Source organism: Eubalaena glacialis, chromosome 2, assembly GCF_028564815.1.
Source record: "Eubalaena glacialis isolate mEubGla1 chromosome 2, mEubGla1.1.hap2.+ XY, whole genome shotgun sequence".
NCBI lineage: Eukaryota > Metazoa > Chordata > Mammalia > Artiodactyla > Balaenidae > Eubalaena > Eubalaena glacialis.
The window spans coordinates 117,505,733-117,528,670 of record NC_083717.1 but is presented as its reverse complement, the minus strand read 5'-3'; the positions used below and the strand labels follow the sequence as shown (position 1 = coordinate 117,528,670).

The 22,938-nt window shown below is 38.6% G+C and overlaps 1 protein-coding gene and 1 pseudogene across 1 annotated transcript in view; one reads left to right on the top strand and one right to left on the bottom strand.

Annotated features, from left to right (window-relative positions):
* Window positions 1-22,938, top strand: part of AVEN (apoptosis and caspase activation inhibitor) — a 204,988-nt gene that overhangs the window by 49,750 nt on the left and 132,300 nt on the right. The gene's annotated exons all lie outside the window — the stretch shown is intronic.
* Window positions 6,215-9,537, bottom strand: LOC133085764 (lupus La protein homolog; annotated as a pseudogene).

Sequence of the window (22,938 nt, the reverse complement as noted above, 5' to 3'; positions counted from 1 at the left end):
GTTCCTCGGTATTCATGGGGGTTTGGTTCCAGGACCCCCAGTGGATAACAACATCTGTGGATGCTTAAGTCCCTTACGTAAAATGGTGTAGTACAGCTAGTCCTCTGTTTCCGTGGGTTCTGTATCTGCAGATTTCTATCTGTGGTTGAATCCGCGGATGTGGAACCTGCAGATATGAAGGGCCGACTGCAATGCAGACAAGCACTGATGGTGGCTGGGGCTAGGGGTGGTAGTGGTGGAGGTGGTGAAACATGGTTGAGTTTCGGATCTATTTTGGAAGAACTGCAAATGTAGGGTATAAGATCGGACTTGCAAATGTGGTGTATGAGATTAAAATATGCACAAGGATGATGCCAAGATTGCGGCCTGCAGAGCTAGAAGAAGGGGTTTGACATTAAATGAGGTGGATAAAACTACAGGAGGTGCTCAGTTGGCACGTGTTAAACTTGAGATGCCAGTTAGACATCTGTGTTAGTCCAAATCCTGTAGGAAATAGATGGTACACTCAGTATAATTATAAAGAAGTTTTAACGAAGGAATCATTTACAAAGTTACAGGTAGCATGTAGGGAAAGCACAAAGATAGTACAGCATTGGGAGGGCAGGTAAAGGCAGAGATGTTACCACCCCTGTTACTAGAACTCTGAAGGAGAGCTTCATGTGAGAAGTTTGCCTTGAGAGGATGAATCGCCTTTGGTCTGAAGATGTAGCCAGCAAAGGTGACTCTCCAGGGAGAGGGACAGGGGAATAAGTGCTCTGGTCTTAGACTCCTTTTTTCCTCCATTCTCCTGCCAAGGCTCCCCATAAGCCTAACCTACTGGAAGCCAGAAGGCAAGGGAAGCCTGAAGCTGTGATCCATATAGATCAACCTCCTAGGGCAGAACAGAGAGGGGACGGGTGGAGAGTGAATCTGGAGTGGTAACTGCAAGAGACCCAGCACAACATCCAACAGGAAATATTGGAAATATCAAGCATGTTGTTGGATAAAGGTATCTGGGGTTCGGGACCCGGGTTTGGACAGGAGATATCCATTTGGGTGATGCCAGATGGTGTTTAAAGTTATGAGAATGCATGAGATGACCAAGGGAGTTATTGACTAGAAAAGTACTGAGCCCTGGGTACCACAGTGTCTAGCGGTTAGGGAAATGAGAAAAGAACCAGCAAAGGAGAATGAAGAAGGAATGAAGGAGTGTTTCCAGGAAGAAAGAGGGATTTGTGTCAAACACAGCTGATGACAGCCAAGAATTGACAGTTGAATTTAACAACATAAGGTTACTGGTGATCTTAGCGACAGCAGTTTTGTTGGAGTGGTGGGATAAATTCTTTCTTGGATTCAAAAAGAATATGGAAGGAGAGACATTTGAGACAGAAAGTATAAACAACTATTAATATTGAGGAATTTTGTTTATAAAGGGAAGGAGAATAATGGGCTGGTGGAGGAAGTGGGTCAAAACATATTTTTTAAACATGGGAGAAGTAATTGCATGTTTATTTGTTGATAGAAAGATGCAGAAAAGAGGTCAAAAATAATGTGAGAAGAGGTGAGAATTACTGGATCTGTGTTCTTTGGTCCACATGAGGTGATGGAATCGTTTGTACAGATGGAGCAATTGCCCACTGCCAGGGGCTGGGGCAGTTTTTCAACTGTAATTGGAGGAAACCCAGAATATTTGGGCATAGGTATAGGTAGGTGGGTAGATGTGATGGGGGCTTGAGGAAGTTCTCTTCTGGTTGCTTCTGTTTTCTTAGTGAAATGAGAAAGCTGTCAGTGAGAGTCAGGGAGGAGGTGTTGGAAATGTGAGGAGAGAGTAGAAGTTAAGAAATAGTTATCTATAGAAAACCAACTCATGGTTGCCAAAGGGGAAGGGAGGGGGATAAATTAGGAGTATGGGATTAACAAGTACAAACTACTATACATAAGATAGATAAGCAACAAGGATTTACTGTATAGCACAGGGAACTAGATTCAGTATCTCATAATAACCTATAATGAAAAATAGTCTGAAAAAATATATAACTGAATCACTTTGCTGCATACCTGAAACTAACATAATATTGTAAATCAACTACATTTCAATAATTAAAAAATACTAAAAAAAAAAAAGAAACAGCTGTCTAGAGAGTGGGAAATTGAATGAAATAGGAAAATGTGGTTTGGTTGCTGGGTGCTAATGGACGCCCACAGGAGGTTGATGGTCATGAATTTAAGGTGAGAAAAGGTGTGTTTTTCCCCCATTCACATTCTGCTGTATGGGTGCAGGTGTGGAGGGATGGAGAGTAGGATTTAATCATGATTATATTGTTGTTCAGCGAAGCAAATGCAATGAAGTGAGAAACAGAAAAGGAGTGATTAGAATGACTGCCATTGCGTTCAGGCTGGGTAAAGAGAGACGTGCAGGCATGAGAGAGGTGAGGGGCAGAGGAAAGATAGTGGGATCAGTGGACTGTAGATTTCTCTGTGCAGAAGGATTGTTGACCTCCTTGAAGGGGTATGATTCGGAAAGGGGGGAAGTGGTGGCCATAGAGTGGAGCATTTCAAGTTTGGGTTTAGTGGGGCAGAGGTTGTAAATGATGATAATGATATACTGTAGTGTAAAAGCGTGAGTGAGTGGCTCTGAGCTGGTGTGGAGGGCTGGGCTGCTGCATTTCCTTGGCTAACTGTTGAGGCTGAGCATCTTTTTTTGCTGTGCTAGCTTGCTTCTATGAACCGCCTGCACACATTCTTTGACCATTTGGCTTGTTTGTTTCTTATTGACATATATTTTTAATATATTCTTGACATATATTTTTAATATATTCTTGATACTTATCTTTTGTTTATTTTTACAGATATCTTCTATTATGGGATTTTCTCTTACTTTTGTAATGGTATCTTTTGGCACATGGTTTTATGTTTTAATGTAATTGAATTTATCAACTTTCTGTCTTCCAGTATGTGTTATTTTGTGCCTTGTTTGGGAAATTCATCTTTCCCTCAAGATCACAAAGATATGTTCTCTTGTATTTTCTCTTAAAAATTCAAGTTTTGCTTTGTTTTCTGAAGCGTGTTAAATTTTATCAGTTGCTACATTCTTTCACAAACTTTAAAAAAAAAACCTTATTGAGGTATTATTGACATATAAAAAGCTGTTCATATTTAACATATACAACTTGATGAGTTTGGGGATTAAGTTTTTACCTGTGAAATAGTTGTGGCCATAGAATGTCCATCAGCCCCCCAAATTTCCTCCCATCTGCTTTATCTTATTATTAATTTTGGTGGTAAGAACACTTAAGATCTACCCTCTTAGCAAATTTTAGGTATACAATACAGTATTGTTAGCTACAGGTACTGCTGTGTAGTAGATCTCTACCGCTTACCTATCTTGTATAACTGAAACTTTTACGACCATTTTTAGATTAGTTGATTTTCAGTGTGGTTTCATAGAAGGTCACAGGCCTCTAAGTAGAACAGATCTGGATTTGAATCCTATTCTGTCATGTTTCTTTCTAATCTTAGGAAACGGTATTTCTCTCAGTAGGAAATGCAGGAATAGTAGGAAGTAACAGTGTTTGATTTGATGATGTCAGCATCTTATCCCAAATTTACCACTGATTTTAGTTCTGCTTAATGTGTAACCAAGGTACCTAGATTTAGTATTTATCTGAAATTTTTTGTTGATAGAAGCTTAGTTAAGTGTGTTCAGTAATATAAAGTCCAATTTCTTTTTTTCCTTGAATGTTAGACATAATAGCACTGGTTGCCAACAGAATTTATATATCTTTGTTTTCCTGAGAAATTAAAAGTTATCCTTGGGTATAATATAACTGACTTATTGAGTCTATTTCTTGAATAATCAGTGGTGGTGGTCTGAGTTACTAAGCATTTAAAAGTTGGTGGCCTTAAATTAAGTGATAAAACAGTCTTTTCCCCTTTCCAGCGCTTTGTTCCCTATAGTTATTAATCTGCTTTTCTCCCCCATCTCGGTGTCTGCCACGTGTCGTGAAGAATCACCATTGCCCTTGCAATGTGTCATCCAGGCTTGGCTTCTCAGTCAGGGGCTCTATGCTTTGGACTGTTCTTTAGACATTATTTCCTATTCCAGAATTAGCTGTGCTTTGCATACACTTCTGGTCCAGTTCTCAACTGCCATTTTGAAAGCAGACCTTTTGCTAAGAATATACCTAGCTTAATGGGGCGTTCTTCTCCTAGTAGGATTTCCATTACAGTGGTGAATTTTTGAAGACCATGAATGAATTCAAAGAGTGAATTTCTATTTTGTACACAGTTGGTGTATATGTATGTTGGTATATTAACTTTGGAAGGCAGTTTGTCATTTTCCAGTAAAGTTGACGCTCCAGTACTTCCAACCTTGGAAGATACTCTAGAGAAATCCTAGCACGTGTGTATCAGGAGACATGTGCATGAATGTGCATAGCTGTATTGTTCAGAAGAGTCACAAATGGAAGCAACTCAAATGCCGATTCACAGTGGGATGAGTACATAAATATTGTAAGTGGATGAATCTCTGAAACCTTATGTGAGTACCTCCAAAATACCTCAGTATGATTCTATTCATAGAAAGTTCAAACACAACAAAAAGTAAACTGTGTTATTTAGGGATGCATGTTTAAATGGTAAAATGAAAATCAAGGACATGATTATTACAAAAATCAGGGCTGCGGTCACCTCCAGTGGAGAGATGAGGGGAAATGACTGGGGAGGGCTCATAGTAGGTGTGCGTTGGGGGTGGTAGGGAGGCTTCTGTGGCATCGGCGGTATTCTGTTTCTTGATCTGGATAATGGATCCTTGTGTTTGTTTAATAATCCTTTAAGTTGTCTGTATCTATTGCCTATTCTTTATGTATCTCTCTATACAAGGGAAAAAAAAAGTCTAAAAGTGGACTTCTCATGGTACAATTTGTTACTACCATAGATCATGGGAAACATTTTGGGAGAAGCAGCCCTTTTCAGCACCTTCAACCTGTGTCTTCAACATGCAGGTGCTTTCTGCTTTATTTGAGTTTCTGGCCAGGGGCAGTGGCATCTCATGTTTATAAATGGAGGATATGGGAAGGGGACTAGTTTGCTTGAAGTCCTTTTTCTGGTAGGATTGGGAGTCTTCAGACATCTGTTTAGTACTCTTTCTGGAAGCCTTCAGCTTATAGCTAATCATGCCTTCAGCTTTTCTTTTTGAACAGTATTCTTGCAGTTCTAGGTTATGTTTCAAAACCTTTGAAAATGGTACCATACTCTCACATTCAGGCATAAAAACTTCGATCTTGAAGCATTTTTTCTGCCTCCTCCTTTTGTTTTCAAATGGTGAGTTATTGAAACCATGCCATATGCTTTATGTTTTTCTTTCAGATGTCACAGATAACCAGAGTTAGACAAATGTTTACAGTGTGAGCAGGATGCACTGGGGCAACGTTGAAGATAAACATGAGGCAAACAGTCTTTTACGTGCAAGTCTATAAGCTGTTTATTTTAAGTGGAACAAATCAAAATGATTAGACTACAGTTTGGTCAGCATAGTTTTCTAGGCATAGTTTCATTTAAAGCTGTTACAGGAAAAGCCCATCTATCCTATAGATGGGATGCTGACTGATTCGTGAATCATCGAATAAAGCCAATTAGACCTTCAAAAAAAGCTACTATATATCTTCCTCAGTGTAATTTTATGAAAAGTTGATTTTGGGGGGAGATTTTCATTATAATATTAGATTTTCTTGCCTCTGCATCCTTTTGCCAGCAATTAGACCGAAAGGGAAAAGAAGGCTGTCACTCTAGCAGCCTATATTTTTCCATTAAACTTTGAACCTTTTTTCCCATGAAGCAGCGGGGCAGTTGAGTTGTATTTGCCCTCCTGGATTCAGTTCTTTTGTTTTTTTCTTTTTATTTGATATGTATTTTATTAGTTTTTGCTAATATATTCTTATATTACAAAGGCAATTTAGTGGAAAAACATTCCCTTTGATATTGGAATCATTTGAAATAACACAAGCAGAACTATCCATTAAAAAAATCTTTATTTGAACAACAACAACAAAAAGACAGGTTAAACCACACACACGGGTTAAAACACACACACACACACACACACACACACACACAGACACACACACAAATCTTTCCTTTCTTACAGCTGGACATTGAAGTGGGTCTAATTTGATTTTCTTTTTTTCAAACCTCCAAAGATAGAAGCAGCTGAATACCTAGAAATTTGTTTGCTACCCTAGTGGTCTCCTGCACCATTGTGTTTTCTGTTGTTTTGATGAAGACTCTTTGGCTACTTTTACTGGTCCAGCTGCTGCTTTTTTATCATGTTTATCATCACTGTCAATTTTCATTTTCTTTCTCTGAAACTGTAGTTTTCCTTAAACAGACCCAGCCTAGGCAGCTTTAATTCCTTTTCCTTTTCCTTAAATCTGTGACCTTTTGATTTCCATTTGTTGAGGGATTCTGGTTGATCCACCACGATTTTTTTCAGGGCTGTGTTTTATCTCTCCTGGTACTCCCCACCTCTCTTCTTTGTTCTCTAATTGGAGGTTACCATTATTGGCTTCTTTGGCTATATCTAGTGCTCCTTTAGCTTTCTCATGAAATAGAATTATTTCTCTCTTTTGCACCTTTGATGAAATCTATCCACTTTATTTCCCCACAATTTGAGGAAAGGAAGTGTAGATCTCTACAGGTCGGATCATCTGAGTCATCCAAAAAACTCAGCAAAAATCTAATCTTTTCTTCTAGAGATTTCATTTCAGCATTTATTGTTTTTCTTCTTGTTTAGCTCTCAGTTTAGCTTATACTTTATTTTGCCTTCTCTCTCTCTCTATTAGTTTGCAAATTAATCTTTCTCGAAAAGTATTAGAGAGTCTGTCTTTACGCTTTTGGTCAGGGGTCTCTGTTTCTCATTTGAATATTTTGTGCTTGACCTTTATCTTCTAATCTTTCTTTTGTCACCAAGGGTTGTACCAGTTGAGAAGCCTTTTACATAAATAGATCTGTTTTTACATAATTTTTTATGGTCATCAGTCATCAGACATTTTATACTCATAGGAGAGAGTTTTGCATGGAGAGCTTCTGATTTTAGCTTTATCTTTATTTATTTTCATGGGTTTTGACTTTGATTTTCTTACTACTTCTATTAAAGTCTGAGGGATTTTAACCTGTTGAATTATATTATCTCCAGAGGTACCCAGCTTTCATCCAGTTTGATCTGTTCCCTAAAAAATTTGTCTTATGGCAAATTATAGTCAAATAACACTTGGTTCGATGACTGATTTGGGTCCCAGAGCAGCCATTTTTTCAGCACCACCATTTTTGGCTGTTGTTGCCGTCTTTCTGAGCCCAGTCCTTCAGAGCTGAGCCGCAGTGACTGAAATGTCTCAAGTTCATTTTATGAACTGAATGTTTATGTAGACTATTAGATAATTTAGATTATTCTTACTAGAAGTTTTACTGAGAGAACATTATTGAATCTTTTTGGATTTGACTTGTATTCCAGATACTGTTCTGGTTGATAAATGTCTAACTGGCTACATCATCAAATCTGCATGTTACATTCTAACAGCATCTAGCATAGTCCTCTCAACTCTGCTGTCTACCCTCTTAGTCTCTTTATTCTTGTGGACTCATACTTCCCTTTAAAAAATTACCCTCATTTAAAAGAGGGTTTTGGGAAGCAGAGCAAATAAATGCTCATGATCAATGTCATATTTAAGTGGAAGTTGATAAGTTCTCTTTACTTGCTCTAGAAAGAGACAATAAAAGAGTTATTTTGGTAAAGCCTTTAATGAAGGTCAGGGTAGAACCTCTTCTAATATAAATAGCATGGAACATGAATTTAAAGGCTGTGAAAAGGGCAGACATAACCATAGGATTGTGATAACAAAGTCGTCTATTTCAGTAAGTGTACCCAAAGTGTTGTATGTGTGTTTTGGTTGTGGAATGGAAGGTGCATTGGATTGATGGATGTCAGCTGAACTGTCTTGGTTCTGGTTGTCACTTACTAACTACGTGCCCTTGAGGGAGTAAAACTCTCAGAACTTCCTTTTTTATTTTTTTAAACTGTAAAAAATAATACATGCCTTGCTTTAATCCAGGATGGTTGTAGGGATCATGTAGAAGTATTAAATAAACTATAAAGTGCTGTAAAAAGTTAAGAATTATTTTATAGGCAAAGACAAGCAAACTGTTGGAGTAGATACACAGTGTAAGTGTGACAATTGAGAAAATCTAGTGGTATTTAAAATCATGCCATTAACATGGGGCCATCATTAAAGTAACAGCATAATACTGACATATATAATTAGAATATAAAACACCATGGCCATTAGCTCGTTTTCTCTCTTATGGGATTTGTTGACCTCTTTCAATCTCTACAACTACAGAGGTGACACAGGGAACTTGAAAGACGATTGAAAATGGGAAAAATTGGATCTGTGATGAAAGGTTTATGATGCTAAGGAAAAGAAGTCTGAGAAGTGATTTAATAATTATGTCATATGTGTTCCAGGCCCTAAAGACAATGGAAAAAACCAAATGGGCTCAAGTAAAATGTAAGGGAAATAGATTAGATATTCATGTACATTTTGTACATGAGATGTTAACTGGGCATCTAAGGGAGAGTTGGGGAATCATCCTAATTGGAAATCTTTCAGAATAGATATGGTCTCATTTGACTGGAATGGATCCAACAATTGTCCTTCCTGTGGCACAGGGACAGGCAAGGTGATTTATCAAGGAATTTAATTTTATTATTTATTTGTTTGGCTGTGCCTCTCGGCTTGCAGGATCTCAGTTCCCCTACCAGGGGTTGAACCGGGCCACGGCAGTGAAAGCGCCGAATCCTAACCACTAGGCCACAAGGGAACTTCCAGGGAACTTTTTTTAAAATCCTATAATTCTGTTCTCCTGGCTTCTTTAAATTTTGCAATGATTCTATAGCATTTTACTCAAGCGCATTAAGTTAACACTTCCAGTGTTCTCAGAAGGGTTAGGCTTAAAATAACTAAGTAAAGGGTGTGTGTGTAAATGGATCCCTGTGGCCATTAGTGACCCTGTGACAGCAAATGACCTTAAGCTAACAAGCTGATGGCAATAAGTACTGCCATTTCCTGAATACCTACCAGGTGCAGGATGTAGGCTTTTTTCTATATCATTGATTCGGAACGGTAACTACAGGGTAGATTTCATTATCTCTACATGTGTTGAAATTAAGCCTTAAAAACAATGTTAAGTAATATATGCAACGTTCACACGTCTAATATGCAGCAGAATAAGGATTCAAACGTAAGTATGCCTGGCTTCAGAGTTGGTATCTTTCCCATTTGACACTATCCATTAAAGTCTACATGTACAACATTATCTAAGATACACGTTCTCTTGTATATCTGTCTCTGCAAAAGGAAGCTTTATTGTTGACACTTGGTCCGCATCTTGGGAGGGGGTTTGTGATTGGTTAAGAAGCTGCCATGGGGCTGGAGGCAGAAGTCCAGAGGCCAGGGAGCTGCAGCAGGGCCTTAGAAGGTGCCACCCCTGGAGGCTTCTAGCCATGCTTACGGCTGAGCGTTTCAAAGAGGCCTCACCCAGCCCTGCCTCAGGCTGGCCCGAGGAGGTTGCTCAGGTGGTTGTCCTTCTTGATGAATTTCACCTCGTTGTCCAGGAAGTGTTTCTCCAGGAAGTCAAAGAGATGGGCGTCTCTGTGGGCAGAACCCAGGGCATGCAGCTTCAGCAGGACCCGGTTCAGTGTTTCCTCTAGGGCCAGGGCCCCTTCCTTGCCACGCAGACTGTGACCTCACTCAACCTGAGGCCGCTTCTTCATGTCCTGGAAGAGGACTCAGCTGCAGCCGTGGTTCTGGATCTTCTAGAGATGTTTGGTGCCCTTGCATTTTTCCGGCAGCTCATCGCCAGCCACACTTTTGCAGCTGGAATGGAAGCCCAGAGAGAGGGAGGTGTAGGAAGCCCACAGATGCAGGTTGATCAAGTGGGTGATAGCAGCTTTGACCTTGGTGGAAAAATTCTGATGGATCTGGGAGCTCATGATTGATTGGCAACAAGGAGCTAAGCACAAAATCTGGGGTTAACTGTTGTGGGAAGCAAAGGATGGCAAGATGTCCTGGAGGCTGCATCTGGAGAGGGGGTTTGAGGGGTGATCAAGAGGCTGGAGTAAGGGGGCAAATCTTGGGTCCGTTCCACCTAATACTGCTGAGGCAAGAGACAGGTCCAAGGACTGCCTGGTGCTGTTGATTCTTTTGGTTAAAAAAAAAGCCAATATCAAATGAATTTGATGGAAAAAAACTCAAATATATATTTTTCATCTGAAAGGTGACATTAACTCAAAAGATTAAAACCCATACAGGATACTGCGTTGTATATTCTTAGTGTACTGTCATACTTGAAGGGAGTGGAAGGAATACCTTTGCATGATTTGTTATGAGAATACTACATCTGTCTCAGCATTTTCAGTTAACCTAAGAAGGGAACTGATGCTAATGAAATATCGATATATACTGCTTAATTTAGTGACTGAGTGTGGTGTACATTCCCCACATAGCTTTTCATAATCTGTGGTGGGAATTCCTCTTGGAAATTAAATCTGTATCTTACGTGTTTCACTGGCACTTGTGGAAGGGACTTAATAGTCACGTGGTCATTATCTATTATCCCTTAAATATTGCATCCTGTGTATTGTACATAGAGGGAGATGTTTCAGTGTTAATGACACTGCTAGTCTCTTAAAATCATGAAGTTTGAGAAAGTTTGTTTTCTTCATCTATTCATCTATCATTTACTAGCTAAGTAGATAATTTATGTGGTTTTAATATTTACCTTGAGAATTCTGTGACACTAGAGTTTTCTGCCTTGTTTTTATACAGTTTAGTCTTTATGAAATTTTATATTGAAATTTGAGGTTATCATGAATAACTTTGGATAACCAAAATTAGTAGAATTCTAAGTTTGTTGTCATGAATTTCTACCTCCATGGTGGCAATGCAGCGGGAATCACATCTGTCAGAGAGAAAATCAGGCACCTGGGCTTTCTGGCATCTCCTGTTTAGAAAATTATAGAAACTTTCAGTTTTAGAGATAGAATAATCCTTGGAGGTAATTTTTTCATTATCTTTTCATTTCCTTTCTTGAGTTTCTATTTTTGAACATTTTCTAGAAATTAAGAGAATGAAGCTTAAGGAGGTTAAGTGACTGTGTCCATGGTCTTGATATTGAGCAGCTGTCTTTGGCTTCAAACTCAGGATTTCTAACTTGTAGTCATTCATTTAGCAAACACTTAACAAGTGTCTACACTGTGTCCCATGTCATGCCAGGTGTTAAGGGTACAGAAATGCCTAAAACATTCCCTGTGATTGAGATTGTTGTTGGAACCTCCTACACTGTTGGTGGGAATGTAAATTGATACAGCCACTATGGAGAACAGTATGAAGGTTCCTCAAAAAACTAAAAATAGAACTACCATATGATCTAGCAATCACACTCCTCGGCATATACCGGGAGAAAACCATAATTCAAAAAGATACATGCACCCCAGTGTTCATTGTAGCACTATTTACAATAGCCAGAACATGGAAGCAACCTAAATGTCCATCAGCAGAAGAATGTATAAAGAAGATGTGGTACATAAATGCAATGGAATATTACTCAGCCATAAAAAGGAACGAAATAGTGCCATTTGCAGAAATGTGGATAGACCTAGAGACTTTCATACAGAGTGAAGTAAGTCAGATAGAGAAAAACAAATATTGGATAATATCGCTTATATGTGGAATCTAGAAAAATGGTACAGGTGAACTTATTTGCAAAGCAGAAACAGACACAGATGTAGAGAACAAACTTATGGACACCAAGGGGGGAAGGTGGGTGGCATGAATTGGGAGATTGGGATTGACATATATACACTACTATGTATAAAATAGACAACTAATGAGAACCGACTGTGTAGCACAGGGAACTCTACTCAGTGCTCTGTGGTGACCTAAATGGGAAGGAAATCTAAAAAAGAGGGGATATATGTATATGTATAACTGATTCACTTTGCTGTACATCAGAAACTAACACAACATTGTAAAGCAACTATATTCCAATAAAACTTAATTAAAAAAAAAAAAGATGATTGTTGGGAGAGGCAACAGGGGTCCTGAGCATTCCTGCATGTTCCTGCCGGACAAGCCAAGAATGTGGGACCCTGACCGCTCTCTCTACCTGAGGCAACAAGCAACCGTTAGGGATGAGGTAACATCTCCCCCAGGCGAAGGTCAGGCTTGCTTCCACTTACTGTAAGAGCAGTGAGTCTCCTAAGCTTGGTGTTCCTTTCCTGTAACATGACCCATAGCATGTAGAGGATTCCATGATGGGCTCTTTGAATTACTGCTCTGAGGCAGAGGGGGCCTGAGAAACCAATGCAAACGAACATGAAGCTTTGGCCTTGAGTAATCATGTCCTTGGTCTCTGATCCAGGAGTCTCATGTCTTCTGCCAGCATCCATGGAAACAGTAATAGGCTGACTTACTATCTTACAAATAGGATAAAATCTCAGACCCTGAATAGTACTTGGCAAGTATCAATTGTGGGAAAATACAGGTGAGAAAACCAACAATTACAGTTCAGTGTGGGCAGCACAGAGCTGTGGAACAACCAAGGGAGGACACCCAGTTCATCTTGGGAAGGTCAGGGAGGCTTTTCTGAGTACATTGCTCTTGACCTGATCATACTGGATTGTGTGTCTATTGAGGGTAGATCTTTTTATCCTCAGTATTTGGCACGGTACACAGCACGTGGTTCATGACTATAAGCTTGCTGAATGGATGAATAAACTGTTGTTTGTAGCTGCTGGTTGTGATTTACTGCATCAGTGGTTCATATATTTGCTACTACGGTTTGTCTCCTTTTTAAGAACTATAGCCCTGGGAAGATAGTCTTCAATGAAAAGCAACTCACTTTGACGCCTAGCATAAATCTTTTCCAACAAGTGAGGAAGGTGGTCAAGTTGCAGGATATCTTACATGTGGATTCATTTAATACTAAGTAATATTAAGGCCCAATTATTTGTTTTTTGACTTTTTAATTTTCTAATACTACTTAGATTTTTCAGAAGAGTTGCAACAATAGTTCCCTTATACCCTTCACCTAGCTTCCCCTAATGTTAAATAACATCTTAAATAAACATGGTACCTTTATCAAAACTAAGAGATTAATGTTGGTATACTACAGACTTTATTTGAATTTCCCCGTTTTCTCCCCACTGATGTGCTTTCTTTGTTCTAACTCAGGATACCACATTGCATTTATTTATCTCCTTAGTCTCCTCTAATTTGTGACAGTTTTTCAGTCTTTTCTGGACACTTTTGAAGAATAGTGGTTAGGTATTTCATAGGATCCCTCAGTTTGGGTTTTTCTGATATTTTCTGGTGATTGGACTGAGGTTATGGAGTTTTTTGGGGGAATACCACAGAGATGGCGTGCCTTTCTTGTTGGCACACATGCTATCAATGTGACATTACTGATTGTGTTGACTCTGATCCCTTGATGAAGATGGTATCTGCAGGTTTCTCCACAGTCAAGTTACTTCCTATTCTCTGTTCACTAAGTCCTCCTCACACTCAAGGGGATGGGAATTAAGCTTCACCTACGCAGGGGAGGAGTGTCAAGGAATTGGTGGGCATATGTGAAAATAGTGACAGTAAATAATAACTCTCTTGGGGGAAATATTTTTAGGTTATGCAAATGTCCTGTTTCTCCTGAAAGGCTCAGGAGAACCAGTTCTCTCAGAATGAGGCCAAGAGTTGCCTGGGACAGAGCATTTATATTAATTGAATGGGGTGAATGAGGGTACATTTGTTAAACAAGGTAAAACATCAATCATTGATTTTAATTTCTTCATTAATCAGTTACAAAATGCTTATTTATCTCTGAGGATGTGTTGGCTACCAATTAAGGTACGTATGTATGTGTGTATATGTATGTGTATGTATGTGTGTATGTATGTGTACTTATGCATGTGTGTATATGTGTGTTTGTGTGTGTGTGTATATATATATATATATATATATATATGAATAGCTTCATTCCAAATGACTTGTATACATGTCTAAAGTCCATTGATCAGAAAAACTTCATTTAAAGAATAGATAGATATATATGTATAACTGAATCACTGCTGTACACCTGAAGCTAACACAACATTGTAAATCAACTACACATCAATTAAAAAAGAAACTTTGTTTAATGTTGTGCTTCTTGTGCAAGAGACTGTCTTGATGTCCCATGCAGTCAGGAGGTGCAGTCTTCCAAAAGTTACTCTAGCAGTTGATAGATGAGAGGGAGGCATGCTTCAGTGAGCCAGCAGTCATCCCAGCACATACCACCTATGTGGCTGATCTTCCATGGAAGTTGGGGTAATTCTAGGGTAGCCTTTGTTGCCCCGGGTGCTGTCCAAACAGGGGCTGGTCCAGAGAGAGAATCTGTTTAATGTGTCTTTAGATTGATAAGGGGAAAAACATCCTGACATTTTGATGTATGACATAACCATTTATCCTTACTGCTATTCTCAGCAGCCCCATAATCTGAATGTATTCTTGCTTAGATATTTGAGTTGAGTAAGGGAAAATCTGGACTAGTATTTGGTACAGTGCTACAGTGCTAGATATGGGTAAGGACTTACAGCATTTAAAAAAAATTTGTAAGATCTTAAAAAAATATATGATCACGATTTGGCAGTGATCAAATCAAATTGAATTTGACCATTGGACTGAAATTTGGTCTCATAACCATATGTTATTGCTTTGCTCCAGAACAGATTTTAGTGATGAGCTATTGTCAGGAATACGTTCATTTCTTTTTTCTTTCTTTTTTTTTTTTTTTTTTTTTGCAAAGCACAGCATTTCTAATTCTTGGTGTCATCAGAGTAGGGTTTAGATGAGAGGAGGGGGTATTCTTGCAGGAATTTGCAATGGAGAAGGCAACATTGTTGTGATATGTATTGGGGCCATTTCATATTAATTTAGGTTGAATAACAATATTTGCCTTAATTTGGGGTGGAGGGGGTAGATGAGGTATAGACATAAATTCTAATTTCAAACAAAATGTGTTAAAATAGTTCTTATTTGTAGAGCACTTGGCCAGGTAGTTGGTACTTTATGTACAACATTCTATTTAACTTCAAGATAACCCTGCAAGGTCGATATTGGACCATTTTACAAATGAGGCAAATTAAGCTCAAGGAAGTTAGATAATCTGCCTAATGTCACATCACTAGTACATGGTGAAACTGCAGTGTAATTTTCTATCAGCCTGATTCCAAAACCCATCACTATTCTTTACTGAACTCTTACCTTCTGACTGTGCATGCAGTTGGCTGTGTGGCAGTATGCCCTTTTGGTATGTTGTATAGAAAATGAGTCATTTCATGGTCTGGGAATAGTTATGTCCCACCCCCTGCCCCCCTGGTAGTAAAAACAAACAAAACTTTTAGCTACTTTAAAAAAGTTATCTTTGTTGTATAGTTTGTTGCCTTTTGATCTGCTCATGAGAATGGAAACATTACTCTTATCACCTGCTACTTGTTTCATTTATACGAAAAGTATGGAAAAATAGGGATTTACTTCAACTATCTGACTTATTATGACAGAGGTACTCAGGAGCTCTAACACGGAAATGAGTTTTTCTTGACTGCTTGTAATTAGCAACTCGAGCGAGAGGATAATTATGTGTTAACCTATTTATGCAGTGTATGTGTAAATGAAATTCATCTGCTTCATATTAGGAAAATTGACAAGGCATCACTATTGTTAATATTTTTCACATTACCCTCTTGGATTTTTAATTTGGATGTCTTCTTATAATTTTGAGAGAAAATCCAAAGGGATTGTTGCCAGGGCTTAGAGGAGTCTTGGAAAAAGTTGATTGTAATATTTACACATAAACTCACTGTAACCTCAGTAGGCCGTTGAGCATTTTTACAACTTGATGAGCCCCATTTTAAAGTGAGAGAGTCCTTATTTGCAAAGCGTTTCTGAATCCCAGGTTAGTCTTTTTTGAATTTTGATTGGAGGCTGTCGTGATGTCATTTTTAGGGTAGGCTAGAGTTACCTATATGAGAACTGTATCATTTCCCTTATATTATTTATTTATTTATTTATTTGTTTATTTGGCTGCGTTGGGTCTTCGTTGCGGCGTGTGGGCTCTTCATTACGGCGCACAGGCTTCTCTCTAGTTGGGGCGCGCGGGCTCCAGAGTGTGCGGGCTCGGTAGTTGCGGCATGTGGGCTTAGTAGTTGTGGTGTGCAGGCTCTAGAGCACGCGGGCTCAGTAGTTGCAGCACATGGGCTTAGTTGCCCTGCAGCATGTGGGATCTTAGTTCCCCAACCAGGGATGGAACCCGCATCCCCTGTTTTGGAAGCGCAGTGTCTTCACCGCCAGGGAAGTCCCTAAATGCCTCTTTAAATGCTCCAGAAGGAATATACTTTAAAAGCCTCAGGGATGTTAACCACTGGACCACCAGGGAAGTCCCTCCCTTATATTTTGAAGTCAGAATGGTATTGCACATTAGTAGTTTTCATACTGTTCTTGATGCTTTAACTTGCTTATGGTGTAAATGGAATTTGGGAACAGCTAAGGGACTTGCCTATACCTCTATTCCGAGCAGGAAGTAATTTTGGGCTCTGTGTATAGCTAATGATAAATGGGCCAAGTTGTGGGACCAGTTCTATCGTTAGACCTCCGCCCCTTTTTTTCTCTGTGGTGTTCCCTTTTCTTTCCCATTTAGGTACTTGACCACCTATTGTAATGCTCAAGGCTTTTAGGTACTCATTTATGCTTTGCCTGCTCTCAGGGTACCTCTCCTAGGAAGCCCATTTGTGTATGTTTGATATTCATACGTCGTGCTCATATCATATATGACCATCAGGCCACAGTTGGAGAAATCAGAGGGAGTGTTGCTTGAGGGGCAGTCCATTGGAGTGTTCATGTGAGGGACTATACCAGGACACCCTTATATAAGTAAAGCAACAGGTAGCGTGAAATCATTTTAGAGCAGGCTGCTGGGTGAGGTCTTGTCAAGTTAAGACATTCCCGGTGCACTGGTACTTAAAAGGTAAGCTGCTAACAAAAAGATATTATTAAATCTGGTCTGTGTAGGAGTGTGCATGTGTCAGCTATACAGTATAATTCCTAAAGAAGAATTTGCTGTTCCTGATGTAACTTGAAAACAGTGTGTCTTCAGCTCTGCGTGTTTGATTTTCTTGTGCCTCATCTCTACTGTGCCCGGTTGCTATGAGCCGTACTAGTTTACTGTGGGATCATTAAAAAAAAAACAGTACTTATTCAACCAGAATATCTTAAGTCTTTGCCCCTGTTATTCTTATGCTCTTTTTTTTTTCCTTTAACACTCAAAATCATAGTGAAAAAGTGAGTTGTTTCTTATTTTGAAACCTGGAGAATAGAGAATTAAGAACTATCATTACATAATGAATTCATAGCTAAAAACAAGTAAGGACTCACCTGAATGGTTTCTTCTAATAACCAGTCTTAAATCTCTTGGGTTGCTCCTGCTATTCCAGTAATCAGCAGCTGACATAAACATATACAGCCACGCATAAGTCGCTCTTTTCCTGACCACTTCAAGTCCCTATTGCTTTTTTACATGTACCCTTTAAGATCCCCAAGGGCGACAAACTAACAACTTTTTAAAAATGAATTTTTATTTTTTAAATTTATTTTAATTTTTTATTAAAATTTTTTTTTTTGGCCATGCTGCATGGCTTGCAGGATCTTAGTTCCCTGACCAGGGATTGAACCCAGGCCCCAGCAGTGAAAACACCGAGTCCTAACCACTGGACTGCCAGGGAATTCCCCAAACTAACTACTCTTAGTTGAGTGAAGTTAGTTTGTTTTGAACTTTTGATGTCTTTTTCCTCATTCTTCAAGGGGCATCGTAGAATGTACACCCTGAAACAATCTTAGATATCGTTTGGTCCAAATCTTTCACTTTTCACATTGGGAAACTGAGACTCATATAAGTTGGGGTTTAACCTAAGGCCATATAGGTATTTGTTGGCGATGAATTGCTCAGATAAGTGTCTTTTCTGAAGGCTCATAAGATAGAGTGGTTTCCAAATCATAGCAGTAGACATCCCATTGAATTCCAGTTTTTATTTGGAAAGGAATTTGAGTTGATTCCTTGGGGGTCGTGTCCTTGGGGTAAACAATAATCAGATTGGTATGTAGAGAGAAAATAGAGATCATTTTTTTCAGAGTTAAAAATTGTGAATATTCTCAAGTATATAAACTTTCCCAAACATATTCATATAGAATGAAGAAGAAACCTGGAGTACCATACAAGCCAAAAGTTCCATCTATTGTCTGATTTTTGGCTGTCTCGTTTTGCTACCCCTACTCTCTACTCTTGCCTGACATGGATATATATCTTTTTCCTCTGTCCATTTTCCACGTTTGCTTTCGTTAGACCTGGGACTTCAGTATAGAAGCGAATATTACTGATTAGTTTCCATGTTTGTGATATATATCCTTCTAATGTTTCTTGGGTGTAGGAACCATGGGAAAGGAAAAAACAGAGGCTGATTTCTGTTTTTCTCAGACACTTTAAGGACCAATTTGTACAACTTACTTTTCATTTGGTACTTTTCCCAGTTTTTAAAATGTACTTCTTTTCCTTTTTTTTTTTTAAAATCTCATAGAGACTTCTGTCTACAATGGATTTACCACAGTCTAGTTCCCCAACATGTTCAGAGGCTGTTTGGGAAATACTAATAATACATCAGTGCCACTTTGATCAGAATGGCCAGTCTATATTGGATCTCTGCCTACAGAGAGATTTTCTTCTCTCATCATCTACTCTGATCCCCCAGTCTTTCTGGACCAGTTCATTTGTAGTTTTAAATAGAAGCAGTGAATTTTGAACCAGTCTTTCTGATTGAAGCCTGGCTGCTTTAACAGATAGGACTCACTTACCTGAAGATCTTATTATTGGAAACAGAGAGTAATAGAGCACCTGTGATTCTCCATTCGTAGAAATAGAGTTTCAAGGTTCAAAATTGCACAGAGATTAGGGATGTAATGAAAAGGAAAATATGCATGGGCCATCCTTTCTTTCAAAGTGTCCTTGAGGAGAGAGGACATATGAATTGTGCTCAGTGAAGCCACTGGGCTGGGATACAACAGCCTGACTCTTAAGTATGCTGTCAGAGCCTCCTAACGAGAGAGAAAGTGAATGTGTACAATTGGAACTTATTGTGATGTGCAGTATTTGATGTGTGGTGGATAAAGGCAAGCGGAGAGTAGGAGGAGGTGGTGAGGAGGGGAGGGTTTGTCTGAATCTGTCTCATTTTCAGCATTTTTTGATATGTTAAATCAGATGATCTTTCTATGGTAACAGTATACCAGAAACAGTATCCTTTTTTTTTTTTAATTTAATCTTTATTTTATATTGGAGTATAGTTGATTTACAATGTTGTGTTAGTTTCAGGTGTACAGCAAAGTGAATCAGTTACACATATACATATATCCATTCTTTTTCAGATTCTTTTCCCATATAGGTTATTATAGAATACTGAGTAGAGTTCCCTGTGTTATACAGTAGGTCCTTGTTGATTATCTGTTTTATATATAGTACTGTGTGTATATGTTAATCCCAAACTCCTAATTTATCCCACCCTCCACCTTTCCCCTTGAGAAACAGTATCTTTTAAGGGTTGAGAGTATTGTAGCTCACTCCCAATCGTTATCCTGAAGGAAGGCTTCCTTGTCTCCCTGTAAGAAGTCCAGCCTTACATTCCCTTTAAACGCGGTTATTCTGGTTTTTGTTTTATTTTGTTTCTAAAAAGGGGAGTGGCTGGATTTTCCGACTGTCCTTCGAGCGAGGAGATGCTCATTTTCAGTCTTCCTAGCTCTTTGGTACTGACTTGAGCCAAAAATGCATTTTTTAAAAACACGAGTATTAACCTTACCATACCTAGTTCACGCCTTTGTGACCACAAGTTGAGGTATTTCTTTTCTACATAAGAAATCACTGTTGAGGGTTGGTTTCCTTCCCAAAGGACCCTGTAATATTGATTATTTTACTTCTACCCAGGATGTTACTACATCACAGGAAGCTGACACAGTGGGGAGGTGAAAGAAACTAGCCTATGATTCTGTTATCAGGGACATTTATTTCAAAAGTTCAGCTGGGCATCTGAGACAGGAAGGGTACAATAAATTTTAAAAAAGTCTTTATCTCTGCCTTGGTATTTACATTTATTTAAAATATTTGTAATGAAGATAGTTCTATAAAGAATAATTAAGTATCCTTCTGATACTTAAAAACCTTAATATAGATGTAGAATTATAACTAGCTCCTAATATGCTTATCTTAGAGAAAACAGTTGTACTGCCTATTGGGAGTTTTTCTTCACAGACCTATTTATGGAGGGGACATAAAATCTGATGCAAAGATGGCAAAAATTGATACTTGCTAAAGTTGGGTGGTAATTACATGGGTACTGGCTGTCTGTTTGAAGTAATTCAAAGTAAAATATTAAAAATAAATAGAATATCAAGATATATTTCAAAGTATTTTAAAACGTTTTAGGGGGAAAAAGACGTTGCTCACTTGGGAGACTGGCTTCAAGATAGGAATCATTTGAGATTTTGGAATAATAGTTGTGCGAATTCCTTAGTAAATAGGAAATAGTGCTGGAGATGATCAGTGAATGGAAATGAATAAATTATTATATAACCATTGTGTCACTGTGATTGAAATATGTTTTTTGAGGGATGGAAAATGATATTTCCTCTTGGAAAAAATCAAAGGTTGCTTTTATCCACTATATCCTGCTAGATATAAAATTTAGTTGTGTATCGTTTGTAGTTTAAATACTTGAGCCCTATCTCATTCTCAAAGTAAATTACAGAGCCCACAAACCTGGAATAAACTGACGGTAACTAAAATGGTTGGCACAGTGTTATCGGTGAAAGAATATTATAGAGGAAGCTTCTTGGATTTCCAACAATTAAATTCTGTTGATTTCTCACACTGCATTTTGACTCCTTTTATGACATATTCTCACTCTTTGATTTCCATGCCTTACTTCTTGATTGTAAATGATGTAATTTTCTGAGATTCTGTTAATTTTAGTTACTTCTGCGATATCCTAACCCAAATTACAGATGTTTAGTCCATGTTTATCAACTTGTAATTTATTTGACTCCTTGGTCTTGGTTGCTTGATCACTGTTGAGACAACAGAATAAATGAGTAGCAGTCTGCATGTCTAGCCAGCACTGTTTTGCTTGCAATGTGTGCCCACTTGGGCTAGCAAAAGCCAGGACTTGACATGACTCATTTCAGGAATTTTAGATAAGAGTATTTGGCAGTGTCTATACGGTTTTAAATGTGTGTATTAAAATAGAGAGGAATGCTTTTGTGGATCCTCTAGATGGCAGAACAGTTACAACAAATATACCTCAGGAGCCTTTCCAAGAAGTATGGGGAGGGGAGAGCAAGGAGAGATGGGGTGCGAAGGGAACCTTCTAGCTTGCATGGCTCCAGGCTTTCTATCTCAACCCAACCAGAGGAGGTCTGCTTTTATATGCTTTATCTTGAAGGTCTATCTGAGATCTTGTTTGGAAGAATGCAACACTGCTAAAAACTGATGGGATAAAGGTAAAAAACAAACCCTTGAGCTGTGCCCACCAACATCAAACCACAGATTTTTATGAGGACTAATGAATGCATTCGTCCACATACCCTGAGCATCTCTAGAGATTGTAGCTGACTCCACCCCAACACGTATGCTGATGAATTCCAGAGTGATACCGGCCTGCTTCCACACTCTTCTCACCTTAATTTCTATCAGAGAGGATCAGGTGCGGCATAGACTCTAGCCTTTGTCCCTACTTTGAAAGAGATCACCATTGTTGGCATAGATTTAACAGATAAATCTGATAATGCGGCTCTCAAACTCAGAAAGGAGACTAAACTTAGGTACCCACATAGATTCATTCCTCACGTAGAGGGAGCATAGAATAAATGTAAGATTGTAAGTATGCCACTTCCCCATTCTCATCTTTGAGTGGAAAGCTGATTGTAGTATTGCTTCAATTTCTTTTGCAAAATGCTTATCCCAATTCTCCTGTAATCACCTTTTAATAGCAAGATCAATTTCGGTCCCTTTGGACTATTGATGAAGTTCTAGACCACAATATGGTATGGCAAGTGTGATTTCCATATGTGAAATACAGCAAAAGTGTAAGGGATAAATTTGCTGTCCTGTGTTTGCATACCTCATAATATCACATAACATGCGTAACAGATCTGATCTCTTTGTAGCCATTATTTCTGTATGACTGCTCCAAAAGAGTCCTCACATTGAGACACTTCTGTATTTGTCTTAGTTGCTCATTACTAGTGAGTTGAAGCTAAGGTATATTTCAGGATCACTCTTCTTCGGCCTGTTTGAGATTGTACTTGAGAATGTATTAGGCTACATTTGTACATTGACTTAACTATTGATTAACTAGTCCTGTGCTTATCTTGGGAATAGACACATTAATGAGATGAGGCCCTCACCCACGAGGGTGCAGAGTTTAATAGGCAAGATAAGTATATAAATAGGTATTCAGTGCAATCTAACAAGATGTTACAAAAGAGATGTTCCCAAAATGCTGTGGAAGTTTCTAGGCATGAAAACTCTTCTGTAGGTATTACCACAAACTACCCAGAAATCACTGCATGCAGAGGACTGTGTCCTTGCAACACATATGAAGGAAAACATGCAATCGATGAAGGATTAAATATTAGAGTGGTAGTATGTTAAGTACTAAGCCCGATAGATTTAGATTGTGCATCAACCAGCATATTTAGATGATTGCACCAGGAAAATTCTATAAACAGCTAAAGATTTTTATTGGGATAACTGAACTGGAAGCTGTCTTTGACTTGCTACTTG